Consider the following 19,284-nt stretch of genomic DNA (forward strand, 5'->3'; position numbering starts at 1 on the left):
AAACATGTTAAATCTCAGGAGCACACAAAGAAATGCAAATTAAAAGAAGACATAGGGCTTCCCTGGTGGTGCAGTGGTTGAGAGTCCGCCTGCTGATGCAGGGGACGCAGGTTCGTGCCCCGGTCCAGGAAGATCCCACATGCCGCAAAGCGGCTGGGCCCGTGAGCCATGGCTGCTGAGCCTGTGCGTCCGGAGCCTGTGCTCCACAACGGGATAGGCCACAACAGTGAGAGGCCCACATACCGCAAAAAAAATTTTTTTTAAAAGACATAATTTTTTCACACACTGGACTAAGAAAGATTGAAAAAACTGATAATCCCTAGTGTTGGTTAGAGTTTAGGGAGCCGAACATTCTCATATTCAGCTACTGAGAGTACAGATCAGTGCCTCTCTAGAGGGAATATGGCAAATGCTTGTGCTCTTTGGTGAGCAGCTATGTTGGCAGGCCCTAAGAAAATAACTGGAGAGGTGTGCAGAATACTGGGTAAGCAATAAGGGACTGGTTAACAATTTTTATAGAAACTCCATGCTCTGCAAGTTATGTACATCCACCTCCACACATATGCACTGGCAGGCAAGATGACCACAACAGATTTTGGCATGGGGAGAAAAACAGAGAAGAGGTATCTGTGATTCCTTGGGGGGGGGCGGGGGGGGCCGCGGAGGGGAGTGACACACACACACCACACACACATACACACACATATACACATGTATACATACATATATACACACACATATACACACACATACATACACACACACACACACACACACACACACCACTTTAAGGCAGTATAATGCTTAAAGCAAGACAGGCTGGAAAAGAACTTCAATATATAAATCAACATATAATTCCAATTTGATTTGATTTTAAAATTAGTAAAAACAGTCACCTCTCAATTGGGTAATGCCTGGAAGGATGAGTAGATCTGTAAATTATATTAATACAACTGAGAAACAAAGAGTGGACAAAACTAATGCCATGAAACAAAGCTAACTCAAAGAATTCCAAATATAATTGGATAATTAAATCCTTTCAAAGAAAATATAATTGTAATTTGAATTGGGGACATCAGTACTAATATCCCTACAACATGCAGACCCTCCCTACAATAAATCTTCATCTACAACTAATCTCCTTCGGGTCCCTCAGTGTGGGATAATAGTAAGTATATACTGGTCTCTGGCCCCAGTTCCTGGCAGAGAACTCCTAAAACCCTTGTAATTTCCTAAGTGTTAAGAACATCTTTTGTTCCCATATTTGGTCTTTCACCTGTCCCTGACACAGGGCTCCTGAAACCCTTGTAAATTCAAAGTGATAAGAGCATCTTTTGTTCTAGTGAGGCCACTTGTGGCGGGGGGCGGGGGGGGGGGAGGGCCGGAGAGGGGGCCCTCCAGGATGGCCCTGGATGGGGGCTGGTCGCCAGAAAGACCAAGCCACAAAAAGAAGCTTGGAATTTTCAGCCCCGCCCCCCATTCTTCAGAGAGGGAGGGAGGCTGGAAAGGGAATTAATAATTGATCAAGAGGAAGCCTCCATAAAACCCCAATAGCACCGGATTCAGAAAGCTTCCAGATTGTGGATGTGAACACATCCACACTGGGAGAGTGACACACCCCAACTCCACAGGGACAGACACTGCTGCACTGAGGACCCTCCCGAGACCTCGGCCTATGTATCTCTTCGTCTGGGTGTTCATCTGTGCCCTTTAATAAAGTGGTAGTAAGTAAGTACTTCCCTGAGTTCTGTGAGTGACTCTAGCAAATTAATTGAACCCGAGGGAGGGGGTCATGGAACCTACGGTCAGCAGCACAGGTGACAACCTGGACTTGCGACTGGCATCTGAAGCGGGTAAATAGACTTTTTTTCCTACAATGCACTTGGCAACTCATTTTATTTTTATCCTCCCCTTTAGAAATTAAGCTCCCTGCAGACAGGCTTTTTTTTTTTTTTTTTTTCTATTCCAGGAGTTTAGAAACTGCCTGGCACAGAGACACTCGTGTATTTGTTGGGTTAATGATGGCCTCCTCTCCTCTCTGTGGTCTCTCCCTCCCAGCACAGGTCGCTCACACCTACCAACCTGCTCTAGACGCCGGCCCAGCCGCCCAGCCTCCAGCCCGGCTCCTCTCGGAGGCGAAGGCACAGAGCCGCTGTTGTCTGCCCTCTGCCACCCTCAGCACACCCTGCCCTCCAGCCACCCTGCCTCTCCCACTCCTTCAGACGTGCCAGGCTCTTCACCCCGGAGAGCCTTCCCGCAAGCCTGCCTCTGTCCACAACACTCCCCTCCCTGACCACTGATCTCTCTAACCCTCCCGTCCCTCCCGTCACAAGAAGATCACTTCCTGGGAGTCTTTCCCTGGTTTCTGATCTATATTAGGTCCTCTGCTCTTGAACAACCTTTCACAACCTTCATTTTGTAAATACATACTTATTCTTACAATTATCTGCTTAATGGCTGTTTCCCTTTAAAGGCAAACTGTGTCTTGATGACCACGCTATACGTCCCCAGGGACTGGAACAGTGTCTGAAAAAAGGAGCTCAACTGACCAACTGAATGGCTGGCTGTCCTACTAAGACCACAGACTCGGCAAAAGCAAGTTCAACGTCTGTTTTGTCCTCTCTTATGTATCTGGTGACAAATACGCTGTCTGGCACAGAGAGAATGTTTAACATTTATTAAATAAATGCTGAACGAATACAGGGGTTAGGGACACCATAATCCTATTCCTGAGGAGAGGAAAAAGAAAAAAAAAACTGCTACCACCGTGACATCTTGTTACACAGAGCCTTCCTTCCGGATGATCTTACTTAGGTGTGTTCCTCCACAGCATCCACCTCCTACAGCGCAGGCGTCTTCACCCGCATGTGCAGCATCCCCTTCGCTCAGCTCCCGCCGTGCGGGCCGCCTCCCAGGCCTCTGGAGATGACAGCACACACAGCCCAGCACCCTCCCCGCAGCTTCCCCCAGGGCGCCTCCAGTGAGACATCTCCCCACGAGGCACCTTCCTCCAGCACAGGAGAGTGGCTTATGGCAAGTTCCAGAGGGCGGCTTTCCATCAAGTTCCACCAGTGTGACACCACCACGACTTCTCCGCCTTGCAGTAAGCCTCACATCACAGCCTGCCCTGGGGACGAGGCCTGGGTCTCAGCCCTGGGCAGGGTGGGACTCTTCCTTGGGGGCTCTACCTCAGCTCTAGAGGATGCAGCTACGCTGTACGTCTGCTATTCTTATATCCTTTAGAGTTCTCTTCACTTTTTATGAGCCTATCCCTCATTACTTCCATTCCCTGTTATGGTGAAAATTGTTCATTTTTTTAAAAATTATGTTTTATATCAGCAAAACGAAAAGACAACCTACTGAGTGGGAAAAAATATTTGTAAGTAATATGACTGATAAGGGATTAATACCCCAAATATATAAACAGCTCATACAACTCAACATCAAAAGAACAAACAACCCAATTTTAAATGTTCATATTAGGGCTTCCCTGGTAGCGCAGTGGCTAAGAGTCCGCCTGCCGATGCAGGGGACGCGGGTTCGTGCCCTGGTCCGGGAAGATCCCACATGCCACGGAGTGGCTGGGCCCCTGAGCCATGGCCGCTGAGCCATGGCCGCTGAGCCTGCGCGTCCGGAGCCTGTGCTCGGCAACGGGAGAGGCCACAACAGTGAGAGGCCCGCGTACCGCAAAAACATAAAATGTTCATATTAAACTTTTTCTTTCAATTTACTCTTTGTTTTTTTTTTTCTCCTGCTTTGATCCAGACTGATACAGATTTGGAATTAATGTGTGTAGTGTAAGGGTCGCATTTCTTTCCCGCTCCCTACATGAGTATCTAACTAAACACATTTATTGAAAAGACTGTTCTTTCTCTGCCATCCTGCAGCGCCTCCTGTGCAATAAACCAGGTGTCCAGATACGAATGGATCTGTGTCTGGACTATTTTGCTTGGTTGGTCAACTTGTCTAGCCTTTTACTAAAACCATATTATTTTAATGACTATAGCTTTACAGTAAGTCTTGCTACCCAGTATAGTAAGTCTGCTCAGTTTGTTGTTCTTCAAAATGATTTTGGCCATCCCTGCTGTCTGCACTCCTATGTCAACATCAGTTTGTCAAGTCCATCAAGAAAACATCTGCTGGCATTCTGATTAGTACTATACTGAAGGCATAGTTGAATTTGGGAAGAATCAGCATCTCACAACACTGATTCTTCTAATCCATTAACATGGTATATCCATCTATTGATTTAGACCTTTAACTTCTCTCAGTGTTTATTTTTTCCCTGTATAGATGCCTTACATTTCTTTACATTTATTCTGAAAAATCTGACTGTGTATGTTACTACAAATGATATTTTTATTTCACTTTCTATTTGTTGTTGATACACAAAATTGCAATTGTGTCCAGAGTTACTTTGAATCTTGCAACCTTATTTATTAATTACAATAAGTTACAAGATTTTTTTTCTACATACACAATCATGTCATCTACAAAAACAGTTCTATTCATTCCTTTCTGATCCTTGTACCTTTTATTTTTCTTGTCATATTGAACTAGGTAGGGTCTCTAAATAAAATAATAAAGTAGTGGTAATGGTGAAGATAACTTATTTCTATTCCCAGTCTCAGGAGGAAAACTTTCAACACTTCACCATTAAACATGATGTCTGCTATAGGATTTTTCTAAGTAATCTCTATCAAATTAAGGAATTTACCTTTTACTCATAATGTCTTAAGGGATTTCATTTTGAACAGATGCTGAATTTTACCAAAGGCAATTTTTACATCGATTGACATTATCACATTATTTTTCTGCTTTACCCTATTAACTCAGTGATTTCTACTTATTGATTTTTCAAATAGTAAACCTATCTTTGTAATAAGTCTGATGCTCTGATTTAAATCTTTTGAAATCTGTCAACACTTGCTTTATAGATCAGCAATTTTTATAAATGTTCCATGTGTATATAAAAATCATGTATAATAGTTATTGGGTGCAGTGTCCTATTTATTTCATATTTCATTTTATTCTGTATTTCATTTTCAATATTTGTTATTTTCAATCTCCTAGGTCTCTCCTACTGTATCTAATCTACTGGCAAACCCACTGTGACCTCAATTAGGTCAAGACTGTTAGGTGTGTTATTGAGATCATCAAGTGATTCTTTGTTTATTCAATCAGTTAGTTAAGTGTATTAAGACTTCCCACTATGATTGTGGATGTGTCTATTCTTTGTTAGTTTTGCCAATTTTTCCTTTGTGTATTTTGAGGCCATGTTTTTAGGCACGTACAGATGTAGAACTATTGAATTGAGTATTTTATCTCTAATAATGCTTTTCTGCCCTAAATTCCACTTTATTAACATAGGTACACCAGTTTTCTTTCGGTTAGTGTTTGAGTGATATGTCTTTTTCTACCATTTTACTTTCCTTCCACTTTTATGCATCCTTGCAAGCAGTACAGAGTTGTGATCCACCTTTTTTTTTTAATTTAATCTCTCAATCTTTGTCTTTTAATTGAAATTTTTAGTTCATTTTTATTTATCAATAATATAATTACTGTTCTCGCTTCGGCGGCACATATACTAAAATTGGAACGATACAGAGAAGATTAGCATGGCTCCTGCGCAAGGATGACACTCAAGTTCGTGAAGCGTTCCATATTTTAAAAAATAAATAAATAATAATATAATTACTGATATCCTGAATGTAAATCTATCATCTTACCACTTGCTTCCTATTATTCCCACAAACTCTATGTTCCTTTTCTGTCTTCTTTTGGATTAATCAAGTTTCCTTGGGCTACTACTACTACTATAACTACTACTAACTACTACTCCTCCTCTTCTTTCTCCTCCTCCTCTATATTTCCTCTCCATTAGCTAGTAGGTATATATTATTTTACTGTTCTTTTAATGAATATCCTAGAGATTACAATATGCATCCTTGACTTATCAAAGTCTCAAGTAGATTAATAATTTTACTACTTCCTGGACAATGCAAAGACCACAGGATACTAACCCTATTTACAACCCCACAACTCGTATGCTATTATTAAAATTTTTAATTCCATACATATTTTAAACCACACAAGACATTATTATTGTTGTTTCATATATCAACATTCATTTGCATTTACCCTCTCTTTGGTCTTCACCTTTTCCTACATCTTAAAGCTGCCAGCCAGGATCATTTCCCTTCTGCCCAAAGAAGAATCTTTATTATTACTCCCCTTTAGTGTAGGTCTGGCGTGTATTAATTTTTTCCATTTTGTTGATCTAAAAGGATGATATTTTTGCCTTCCCTTTTGCAGGATGTTTTGCTGGGTATAGAATTCTAGTCTGGCAGTTTACCTTCTTGAAAATACTGTTTACATTTTGAAAATACTATACTGCTTACATTTTGAAAATACTGTTCCATTGTCTTCTGACTTCTGTTGCTTGTGTTGAGAAATCAGCTGTCAGCCTTACTGCTCTTTTGAATGTAATACGTAATTTTTCTCTAGGTATTTAAGATTCTCTCATTATCTTTGGTTTTCAGCAATCTTACGTTTCAGTGAAATTTTATTTGAATTTATCTGGTGCAGGGTCTACAGTATTTCTTGATTTGAGAGGCTTGTCTGTTATAGAGAATTCTCAGCCATTATCTCTACAAATATTGCTTCTGTACTATTCCTCCTTCCTTTCCTACTCAGATTTCAATTACACATTGTTAAATATTTTCACTGAATCCCATGTCTCTTAGAATCTTTTATGTATTTCCCATCATTTTTCTCTCCATATTTTATCATTCTGAATATTTATTTTCAATTTATTACTACTACAAATCTACTGTTAAACCCAACTATTGAGATCTTAATCTCAATTCAGTTATAGACCTTCAATTCTAGAATATACGTTTTTGTTCTTTTTTTTTTTAAGTTCTAGTTCCCCGATTCTTAATCTTATCTTTTATTTCTTTAAACATATTATATACTATGTGATGGTATTTAATTACTCTATTATCTGGATCGCTGACAATCCATTGGCATAGTCTGCTGTTCCTCTTGATTTTCTGTCAAATTGTCCTAAATTCTCATCTGGTGGGTAAGTACCAGACACTGTAAATAAATCTAGAGATCATTTGAGGCTCTGGGTGATGTTATCTTCTTCCAGAAAAAATTCACATTTGGTGCTGTCAATATCACCTTGATCTAATCAAGGACCGAGGAGATTTGAAATTCAACTTCAGTACTTCTCAGGGATCACTGTTCCCAGGATACAGGCCTTTGGGACTCAAAGCCTAAGGAGTTTTCCAGGGCCCTTTCCTCCCTGACTTATATATACCTAACTCCAATTTTTGTCCCCCGCTCTCCAGTTCCTTAAATCTATCAAAATCTCCTCAGCTTTCCAACTTCTCATTTGCTTGCTTCTTCTTGAATCAGCAGATCGATCCTCCAGGGCAAAAGTGGATGCAAATCTGGTCTTGCATCTATGAGCTTCCTTACTTCCCCAGATCTCAAGCCCACAAATCTTCACTGTTTTGTTACCTCTATTACCTTCACACAAATTTTGTTTTAAATTTTGTCCAGCTTTTCTACTTGCAGGAAAGAGGGCCCAACCACTCTGTCTACCATTAGCAAAAAATCTCCCCACTCCCATATTTTCTATCTTTGTGGGTTGATATTTTGTGATTCTTTTCTGTCATTTTACCAAAATTTTGGAAGGCAGATAAATACATCTTCGATGAGTAACTGCTCAACCTGTTACTCACCACAGCTTAACCAGAAATCTCCAGTCATTCATTTTACTGATAGATCTTTTATATATTAAGGGATATTAAACCTCTGTCAAATATGTGACAAATACTTCTCCTAGTTTCCCATTTACATTTTAATTTTACGGTATTTTTAGCACATAGAAATGGTGAGTTTATATGTAGTCCAGTTTATCCATCTTCTCCTTTCTAATTCTGATGTCATGATAAGAACACTGAACAATATGTAAATACGGACTCATATTTTCTTCTAGTGTATTATCATTTCCACTTTTTACATTTATTAGACTTATTTTGGTATAAGGTATGAGACAGACTTAACTTATTTTTTTAATTGGTAAGCCAACTGTCCCAAATTCATTTAAGTAATTAACCCTCTATTTCCTCCTCTAAATAGTGTATAAATCTCTTATAAATCAAAAACTACTTTCTCGATATTTGTATAATTTTACTTTGCTATCTGGCACTGCTGACCCTTTTGTTCATTCTCCTTGCTACTCCAACTTCCCTTGGTTTCTGTAACCCCTCAGCTCTATTCCTCTTCAACTAGTCCTTCTGAGTCTCCTTTACAAGCTTAATTTTCTTCCCATTTCCCTTATTCAGTCTCATGCTCCAGAGAAGATGACGGAAACCGTTCATTACTAGAACCTTTCTCTTCTCTCATTCTCCCTACTCTCCTTGTTCACCTATACTGTCAGTTTCTTCCAGCTCTCTCTTGACTTCCCAGATCTATATCCAACTACCTTCTAAGATCTCTTCCTACATGTTCCACATGCACTCTCTAAGACACACTATACAAATATAATTTCAGTGCCTCCTCAAACCTACTTTTCTTTCTGTATTTCATTATCTACATACCACCATCATCCAAGCCAGAATCTCAGTAGTTCCTCCTCTCCTTTGCCATCACATCTTAGAGGTCATGATATATCCTACTGATTCTAGGTCTCTGGTCAGATCCTTCTCTACTGCCGCTGCACTAAAATAGGTCTTAATTATCTCTGGTATGGATTCCTCCCCAATTCCCAACTTCCCTCCAAACCATTCTCTAAACTGCCCACAGAGTGACTGTGTAAAATGAAAATCTGATCATTCTACTTTTCTGATTAAAATCTTTCAAGTGATCCTGACTACTTGTAAGGTAAAAATGTAAACCCACATGGCATACAAGGCTTTCTGCGAGCTGGTTGTTGCCTACCTCACTAACCTTAATTCATCTCTCTCTCTCCTTAAACCCTGACCCAGCCATACCTAATTACTCAAGCAAGCCAAACTACTGCCTTCTTCCAATCCTTTGCTCATGTGGTTCCTTCAGCCTGGAAAGTTTTCTTGCTGATTCTTTGTCCAGCAAACTCATAATCATCTTCAAAATACAGTCTTAGTGTCATACTTTATAAAACATCCACCACTTATATGCCTCAAATTTATCTTGTACACACATACCTCACAATTCCATTTTATCCCTTATCACACCACTTTGCAATTATTTTTTATGTGTCTTCCCCATATGACTGTGACACCCTTTTATTCATCTCTGAATGGCCAGGCTTACCTCAGGGCTTGGGCACACAGTAGGCACTCAAAATGCTCACTGAATAAGAAGATTAACAGACATGATGCTTACTTAACAAACTGGTTTATAAAAATTATCAAAAATATATTTCTTAATGGAAAACTATGAAGAGTGACATTTGACTCAAATTGTAATCTCATTAGGTAACAAATGTATCTCTGAAGTTTTACAAATAGCTTAGAAGCACTCTAAGTAATACTAACGAGGCTCTGTATTATAAATTTAACCCGTGTAAAAATCACTTGTTCAAGGGCTCCTGTTAGTTAAGGAGTTAAGTCATCTCATTCAAAAAACATAAGATAGATAGATATAGTTCTACACCAAAAAAAGAAGCTAAAAGTCTACATAACTACAGCAAAAATTTTTCTAGTCTTTGCATACAAATGGTACAAGACACTTTGTTTTTGAACTTTTGTAAAAACCTTCACATCTATTTCCTAACTATGGTACAACTACAGCCCCAGGCAGGACAGCTGCATATCTTTCTTTATTTGGGCAATTGCTTCCTCATTACAAAGAGAATAAAAGAGCCACAACAAACATTCAAAAGAAAAGTGGCTCCATGTAAATGGAGAGTAGATAAAGGCATTTTCCAATAAGTTAGATGATAAGAATGTTTTGATTTCTCAGATTATCAAAAAGGATTTGATATGAAACTTTTAATAAATTTGTAAAATGTACTTTTAAGCACAAAGAAATCTTAGTTCAAATTTTAAAATCAAATATATACAGTGAAAAGTGAAAGAAATATCCCATTAACCTGTTTTCAAAACACTCACAGACCTGTCAGGAGACGAGAAGACCTTGTTAAAAAACAGACCACAGGTACTACCCTCCAGTTCAGAGTGACATGGATACAAACTGATAGGAAGCCATGACTACTGAAACTTCCAGATCTCAAGAAGGAGCATTTCAATCAGCCATGTTAACATCTTCCAGTCATTAAAAAACTAGAAAACGAAGACTACAGCATACGGTACCCCCATAACCTTATAAACGGCACTGATTTCTCCGCCTACCACACTAGACTGTGAATTCATGTCTTCTGTGTGTTCTGCAATATGTGTTTACACAAGACTGTAAAATAATAAAGCAAACACTTGTGGAACGCCCCCCCCAACCTACAAGGGGGAAGTTTTTAACACCCCAAAACTGCTTTTCACAACCCCTCCTCTCTCCCACAGGTAAGCACTATCCTGACTTTTGTACCAATTATTTCCTTGCTTTTCTTTAGAGTTTCCACAACCTGTGGCAATTTTCTTTAAATAGCAGCTTTACTGAGATGTAATTCACATGCCATAAGGAGTACTTTTAGGATATTCACAGAGTTGTGCGACCATCACTGCGGCAGTTTTTATCTCCATCGATGTGGTTAAGTTGGAATTTCCCAGGATCCCCTTCCCTGAGTCTGCCCAAGATTTAAAAGGTGGAACAGAACAGCCTCCACTCTCTGAATGCCTGCACGGTTAGAGGTGGTGACAGATAGAAACTGAGGTGCCAGAGAGTTCCAGCTCATCCACATGTTTCCTCTTTGGACACTAGCTTTAGTTCCCCTAACACTAGAAGCTGGGCAGCAAACACACGAAAGGATAGCCTGTCCTCCCAGAAGTCTCCCAGACCCCGGCAGGCTGCCTGGGCCACCCACCCCAGTGTTTCAGGAGGTGGTTCATGACCCTTCTCTGACCTTCTAATTCCTCCTCTGCGCTCTATGTTTTCACCTTCTCCCAGGATTATGTACAGACTTACTTCTGTAATAAATAAATCCCTTATTCCATAATACTCCCAGTGGTTCTGCTTCCCTGACTGAATCCTGATACACACCAGCTACTTGTTTCTCTAAACAATAGCTCAGCATTGACTCTTTTCGACCTTCGTAAACACAGAATCAAACACTGTATTTTGTGAGATTCCTCCATGCTGCTGCACACAGCTGTTCCTTGCTCACTTCTCACTGCACTTTAATAAACTATTTTATACCATATACCATTTCAATGAACTTTTTATTGAAATGTAACATACAAAAAGAGCACATGTCATAAGTGTACCTGTGTCTCTGTACATGTATCACACCCAAAATTAGAACCTTCCCAGCACCCCAGAAGCTCCACTAATACACTCTCCCTACTCCCCAAAGGTAACTACTCCTGACTACAGCCATAAACTATTTTTCCTGGCTTTGAACTGTTCTGAACTTGTAACCAGAATCATATAATAAATAAATTTGAGTCTGGTTTCTTTCATGCCATACTCTGCTTGTGAGAGTTCTTCGTTTCTTGAATATACCATCAGTTCATTCATTTTCATGGCTGTTGAAGTTACAGTATATGAATATATCACAATTAATTTTTCCATTCTGTTGTTGTGAGCATTCGGGCAGTTCTAGTTTTGAGGAATTTGGAATCACACTCCTGAGGACATTCTTGCACATGTCTTTGGAACGTATACTTCTGTTGGGAACACATACTTCTGCTGGGAACATACATCAGGAGAGGAACTGCTGAGACACACAGTGCAGACAATTCTAGATAATTCTAGATTTCCAGCACTGATGTAGATGACCGTCAGCAGTGCGTGAAAGCCCCCACTGCTCTGTTCCCTGCCAGCACCTGACACTGTCTTTTTGAATGCAGTCATCTGGGTGTGTGATGGCATCTCACTGTGGTTTATTCTACGTCTGTCTGATGACTGATGAGGTGAAGCACCTTTTCCCATGTTTCCTGACCGTCTGTGAAGTGCCTGTTCAAGTCCCTTGCCCATTTTCCAATTGGGCTTGTCTGTCTCTTTCTTACTAACCTGCAGGATTTCTCAAAATATTCTGATTATATTACATTCTGTTGGCCAATCCCACACTTTGACTTTTCATTCACATAATACCATCTTTTGAAAAACAGAAGTTATTTTAATGTAATCCAACATATCAACCTTTTACTTTATATAAAGTTAGTGCTTTTGGTGTCTTATTTAACATTTATATACTACCAAACATGGGCAAGTGAACTAATGTTTTATAAATATTATGTTACGTGTTGCCCCTGTTAACTCATGGAATCCTCCAAACCATCCTACAAAAATAAAGAATGATTCTCCCGGAGACACAGGGTGCTGGCAATGGACTGAACAGCAGAAGGGAGGCTGCCGGATCCAGCAAACAGACTCTTACCAGCTTAGTGCTGCCCACTCAGCTGTGCACACTCATGTGGGAGTACAGCTCCCACCAAGAGAGCTCTTACCACCACACCTCATCCTTACCCACATACACGGAACATGCACAGACATACATATATACAACATGCACATAACATTTCTCACGTGCCTAGGACACTCCCAGCCCACATTTCAAAAATTAAAAAAGTCAACCTGGGGGGATCTTCAAGATGACCGAGGAGTACGACATGGAGATCACCTTCCTCCCTACAAATACATCAAAAATACAACTACATGTGAAGCAACTCCTACAGAACACCTACTGAACACTGGCAGAATACGTCAGACTTCCCAAAAGGCAAGAAAATTCCCACATACCTGGGTAGGGCAAAAGAAAAAACAGAGACAAAAGAAAAGGGACGGGACCTGCACCTCTGGGAAGGAGCTGTGAAGGAGGAAAAGTTTCCACACACTAGGAAGCCCCTTCACTGATGGAGACGGGGAGTGGGCAGGGAGGAAGCTTCAGAGCCATGTAGGCGAGCGCAGCAGTAGGGGTGCAGTGGGCAAAGCACAGAGATTCCCAAACAGAGGATCGGTGCCGACCAGCACTCACCAACCCAAGAGGCTTGTCTACTCACCTGCTGGGACGGGTGAGGGCTGGGAGCTGAGGCTCGGGCTTCGGAGGTCAGATTTCGGGGAGAGGACTGGGGTTGGCTGCGTGAACACAGCCTGAAGCGGGCTAGTGCGCCACAGCTAGCTGGGAGGGAGAATGGGAAAAAGTCTGGAACTGCCTAAGAGGCAAGAGACCATTGTTTCGGGGTGCAAGAGGAGAGGGGATTCAGAGCACCGCCTAAATGAGCTCCAGAGACGGGCGCGAGCCGCGGCTATCAGAGCTGACACCAGAGACGGGCATGAAACACTAAGGCTGCTGCTGCCGCCACCAAGAAGGCTGTGTGGGGCTTCCCTGGTGGCGCAGTGGTTGAGAGTCCGCCTGCCGATGCCGGGGACACAGGTTTCATGCCCGGTCCGGGAAGATCCCACATGCCGCGGAGCGGCTGGGCCCATGAGCCATGGCCGTTGAGCCTGCGCGTCCGGAGCCTGTGCTCCGCAACGGGAGAGGCCACAACAGTGAGAGGCCCGCATACTGCAAAAATATAAATAAAGAAAGAAAGAAGGCTGTGTGCAAGCACAGGTCACTAGGCACACCTCCCCTCCCGGGAGCCTGTGCGGCCCGCCACTGCCAGGGTCCCGAGATCCAGGGACAACTTCCCGGGGGGAACGCACGACGCACCTCAGGCTGGTACAACATCATGCTGGCCTCTGCCACCGCAGGCTTGCCCCACATTCCAATTATAACTACCGTACCCCTTCCTCCCCCCAACCTGAACGAGCCAGAGCCCCCTAATCAGCCTCTGCTTTAACCCCATCCTGTCTGGATGGGAATAGATGCCAGAGGGTGACCTACATGCAGAAGAGGGGCCAAACCCAAAGCTGAACGCCAGGAGCTGTGCTAACAAAGAAGAGAAGGGGAATCTCTCCCAGCAGCCTCAGGAGAAGCAGAGTAAATCTCCACAATCAACTTGATGTACCTGCATCTGTGGAATACCTGAAAAGACAACGAATCATCCCAAAATTGAGGTGGTGGGCTTTGGGAGCAACTGTAGACTTGGGGTTTGCTGTCTGCGACTGACTTATTTCTGATTTTTATGTTTATCTTAGTGTAGTTTTTAGCGCTTATTACCACTGCTGGATTTGTTTATTGGTTTGGTTGCTCTCTTCTCTTTTTTTATTATTATTACTTTTTTATTTCTTATTTATTTTTTCATTTTAATAACTTTTTTATTTTAATTTATTTTTCTTTCTTTTTTTCTCCCTTTTCTTCAGGCTGACAGGACCTTGGTGCTCTTGCCTGGTGTCAGGCCTGAGCCTCTGAGGTGGGAGAAGCCAAACTCAGGACACTGGGCCACCAGAGACCGCCTGGCCCCAAGTAATATCAATCGGCGAGAGCTCTTGCAAAGATCTCCGTCTCAACACTGAGACCCAGCTCCACCCAACGGCCAGCAAGCTCCAGTGCTAGATGCCGCATGCCAAACAACTAGCAAGACAGGAACACAACCCCACCCATTAGCAGAGAGGTTGCCTAAAATCATACTAGGTTCACAGACACCCCAAAACACACCACTGGACGCAGCCCTGCCCACCAGAAAGACAAGATCCAGCCCCACCCACCAGAACACAGGCAACAGTCCCCTCTACCAGGAAGCCTATACAAGCCACTGAACCAACCTTACCCACTGGGAGCAGACACCAAAAACAACGGGAATTACGAACCTGCAGCCTGCGAAAAGGAGACCCCAAACACAGTAAGTTAAACAAGATGAGAAGACAGAGAAATATGCAGCAGATGAAGGAGCAGGTAAAAACCCACCAGACCAAACAAATGAAGAGGAAATAGGCAGTCTACCTGAAAAAGAATTCAGAGTAATGATAGTAAAGATGATCCAAAATCCTGGAAATAGAATAGACAAAGTGCAAGAAACATTTAACAAGGACCTAGAAGAACTAAAGATGAAACAAGCCACGATGAACAACACAATAAATGAAATGAAAAATACTCTAGATGGGATCAATAGCAGAATAACTGAGGCAGAAGAACGGATAAGTGACCTGGAAGATAAAATAGTGGAAATAACTACTGCAGAGCAGAATAAAGAAAAAAGAATGAAAAGAATTGACGACAGTCTCAGAGACCTCTGTGACATTAAACACACCAACATTTGAATTATAGGGGTCCCAAAAAAAGAAGAGAAAAAGAAAGGGTCTGAGAAAACATTTGCAGAGATTATACTTGAAAACTTCCCTAACATGGGAAAGGAAATAGTCAATCAAGTCCAGGAAGCACAGAGTCCCATACAGGATAAATCCAAGGAGAAACACGTCAAGACACATATTAATCAAACTATCAAAAATTAAATACAAAGAAAAAATATTAAAAACAACAAGGGAAAAGCAACAAATAACACACAAGGGAATCCCCATAAGGTTAACAGCTGATCTTTCAGAAGAAATTCTGCAAGCCAGAAGGGACTGGCAGGACATATTTTAAATGATGAAAGGGAAAAACCTACAACCAAGATTACTCTACCCAGCAAGGATCTCATTCAGATTCGACAGAGAAATTAAAGCCTTAACAGACAAGCAAAAGTTAGGAGAATTCAGCACCACCAAACCAGCTTTGGAACAAATGCTAAAGGGACTTCTCTAGGCAGGAAACACAAGAGAAGGAAAAGACCTACAAAATCAAACCCAAAACAATTAAGAAAATGTTAATAGGAACATACATATCGATAATTACCTTAAATGTAAATGGATTAAATGCTCCAACCAAAAGACATAGACTGGCTGAATGGATACAAAAACAATACCCGTATATATGCTGTCTATAAGAGACCCACTTCAGAGCTGGGGACACATACAGACTGCAAGTGAGGGGATGGAAAAAGATATTCCATGCAAATGGAAACCAAAAGAAAACTGAAGTAGCAATTCTCATATCAGACAAAATAGATGTTAAAATAAAGACTATTACAAGAGACAAAGAAGGATACTACATAATGATCAAAGGATCAATCCAAAAAGAAGATATAACAACTGTAAATATTTATGCACCCAACACAGGAGCACATCAATACATAAGGCAAATGCTAACAACCATAAAACGGGAAATCGACAGTAACACGATCATAGTAGGGGACTTTAACACCCCACTTTCACCAATGGACAGATCATCCAAAATGAAAATAAATAAGGAAACACAAGCTTTAAATGATACATTAAACAAAATGGACTTAATTGATATTTATAGGACATTCCATCCAAAAACAACAGAATACACTTTCTTCTCAACTGTTCATGGAACATTTTCCAGGATAGATCATATCTTGGGTCACAAATCAAGCCTTGGTAAATGTAAGAAATCTGAAATCGTATCAAGTATCTTTTCCAACCACAACACTATGAGGCTAGCTATCAATTACAGGAAAAAATCCGTAAAAAATACAAACACAGGGGCTTCCCTGGTGGCGCAGTGGTTGAGAGTCCACCTGCCGATGCAGGGGACACAGGTTCGTGCCCTGGTCCGGGAGGATCCCACATGCTGCGGAGCGGCTGGGCCCGTGTGCCATGACCGCTGAGCCTGAGCGTCCGGAGCCTGTGCTCCGCAACGGGAGAGGCCACAACAGTGAGAAGCCCGCGTACCGCAAAAAAAAAAAAAAAAAAAAAAATACAAACACATGGAGGCTAAACAATACACTACTAAATAACCAAGAGATCACTGAAGAAATCAAAGAGGAAATCAAAAAGTACCTAGAAACAAATTACAATGAAAACACAACAACCCAAAACCTGTGGGATGCAGCAAAAGCAGTTCTAAGAGGGAAGTTTATAGGATACAATCCCACCTCAAGAAACAAGAAACATCTCAAATAAACAACCTAACCTTACACCTAAAGCAATTAGAGAAAGAACAAAAAAAACCCCAAAGTTAGCAAAAGGAAAGAAAACATAAAGATCAGATCAGAAATGAAGGAAACAATAGCAAAGATCAATAAAACTAAAAGCTGGTTCTTTGAGAAGATAAAACAAAATTGATAAACCATTAGCCAGACTCATCAAGAAAAAAAGGGAGAAGACTCGAATAGAATTAGAAATGAAAAAGGAGAAGTAACAACTGACACAGCAGAATTACAAAGGATCATGAGAGATTACTACAAGCAACTATATGCCAATAAAATGGACAACCTGGAAGAAATGGACACATTCTTAGAAAAGCACAACCTTCTGAGGCTGAACCAGGAAGAAATAGAAAATACAAACAGACCAATCACAAGCACTGAAATTGAGACTGTGAATAAAAATCTTCCAACAAAAGCCCAGGACCAGATGGCTTCACAGGCGAATTCTATCAAACAGTTACAGAAGAGCTAACACCTATCCTTCTCAAACTCTTCCAAAATATAGCGGAGGAAGGAACACTCCCAAACCATTCTATGAGGCCACCATCACCCTGATACCAAAACCAGACAAGGATGTCACAAAGAAAGAAAACTACAGGCCAATATCACTGATGAACAAAGATGCAAAAATCCTCAACAAAATACTAGCAAACAGAATCCAACAGCACATTAAAAGGATCATACACCATGATCAAGTGGGGTTTATCCCAGGAATGCAAGGATTCTTCAATATATGCAAATCAATCAATGTGATAAACCATATTAACAAACTGAAGGAGAAGAAGCATATGATCATCTCAATAGATGCAGAAAAAGGTTATGACAAAATACAACACCCATTTATGATAAAAAAGCCTCCAGAAAGTAGGCATAGCGGGAACTTACCTCAACATAATAAAGGTCATATATGACAAACCCACAGCCAACATCATCCTCAGTGGTGAAAAACTGAAACCATTTCCTCTAAGACCAGGAACAAAACAAGGTTGCCCACTCTCACCACTCTTATTCAACATAGTTTTGAAAGTTTTAGCCACAGCAATCAGAGAAGAAAAATAAAAGGAATGCAAATAGGAAAAGAAGAAGTAAAGCTGTCACTGTTTGCAGATGACATGATACTATACATAGAGAATCCTAAAGATGTTACCAGAAAACTACTAGAGCTAATCAATGAATCTGGTAAAGTAGCAGGATACAAAATTAATGCACAGAAATCTCTTGCCTTTCTATACACTAACGATGAAAAATCTGAAAAAGAAAATAAGCAAACACTCCACTTTACCACTGCAACAAAAAGAATAAAATATCAGGGAATAAACCTACCTAATGAGACAGAGACCTGTATGCAGAAAACTATAAGACACTGATGAAAGAAATTAAAGATGATACAAACAGATGGAGAGATATACCATGGTCTTGACTGGAAGAATCAACATTGTGAAAATGACTACACTACCCAAAGCAATCTACAGATTCAATGCAATCCCTATCAAACTACCAACGGCATTTTTCACAGAACTAGAACAAAAAATTTCACAATTTGTATGGAAACACAAAAGACCCCGAAGAGCCAAAGCAATCTTGAGAAAGAAAAAAGGAGCTGGAGGAATCAGGCTCCCTGGCTTCAGACTATACTACAAAGCTACAGTAATCAAGACAGTATGGCACAGGCAATAAAACAGAAATATAGATCAATGGAACAGGATAGAAAGCCCAGAGATAGACCCATGCGCATATGGTCACCTTATTTTTGATAAAGGAGGCGAGAATATACAATGGAGAAAGGACAGCCTCTTCAATAAGTGGTGCTGGGAAAACTGGACAGCTACATGTAAAAGAATGAAATTAGAACACTCCCTAACACCATACACAAAAATAAACTCAAAATGGATTAAAGACCTAAATGTAAGGCCAGACACTATAAAACTCTTAGAGGAAAACAGAGGCAGAACACTCTATGACATAAATCACAGCAATATCCTTTTTGACCCACCTCCTAGAGAAATGGAAATAAAAACAAAAATAAACCAACGGGACCTAATGAAACTTAAAAGCTTTTGCACAGCACAGGAAACCATAAATAAGACAAAAAGACAACCCTCAGAGTGGGAGAAAATATTTGCAAATAAAGCAACTGGCAAAGGATTAATCTGCAGAATTTACAAGCAGCTCATGCAGCTCAACATCAAAAAAACAAACAACGCAATCCAAAAATGGGCAGAAGACCTAAATAGACATTTCTCCAAAGAAGACGTACAGATGGCCAACAAACAATGAAAGGATGCTCAACACCACT

At 40.8% G+C, this 19,284-nt stretch overlaps 1 protein-coding gene and 1 non-coding gene across 9 annotated transcripts in view; one reads left to right on the forward strand and one right to left on the reverse strand.

The window, feature by feature from the left end:
• CAMTA1 (calmodulin binding transcription activator 1) overlaps positions 1-19,284 on the reverse strand; it is an 823,330-nt gene that overhangs the window by 746,535 nt on the left and 57,511 nt on the right. The window lies entirely within an intron of this gene.
• LOC114900057 lies at positions 5,564-5,670 on the forward strand. The gene has a single exon (XR_003794684.1). It is a non-coding gene; the product is annotated as a U6 spliceosomal RNA (small nuclear RNA).

Source organism: Monodon monoceros, unplaced genomic scaffold (genome assembly GCF_005190385.1).
Source record: "Monodon monoceros isolate NGI ecotype Baffin Bay Population unplaced genomic scaffold, NGI_Narwhal_1 Super_Scaffold_18, whole genome shotgun sequence".
Classification (NCBI taxonomy): Eukaryota; Metazoa; Chordata; class Mammalia; order Artiodactyla; family Monodontidae; genus Monodon; species Monodon monoceros.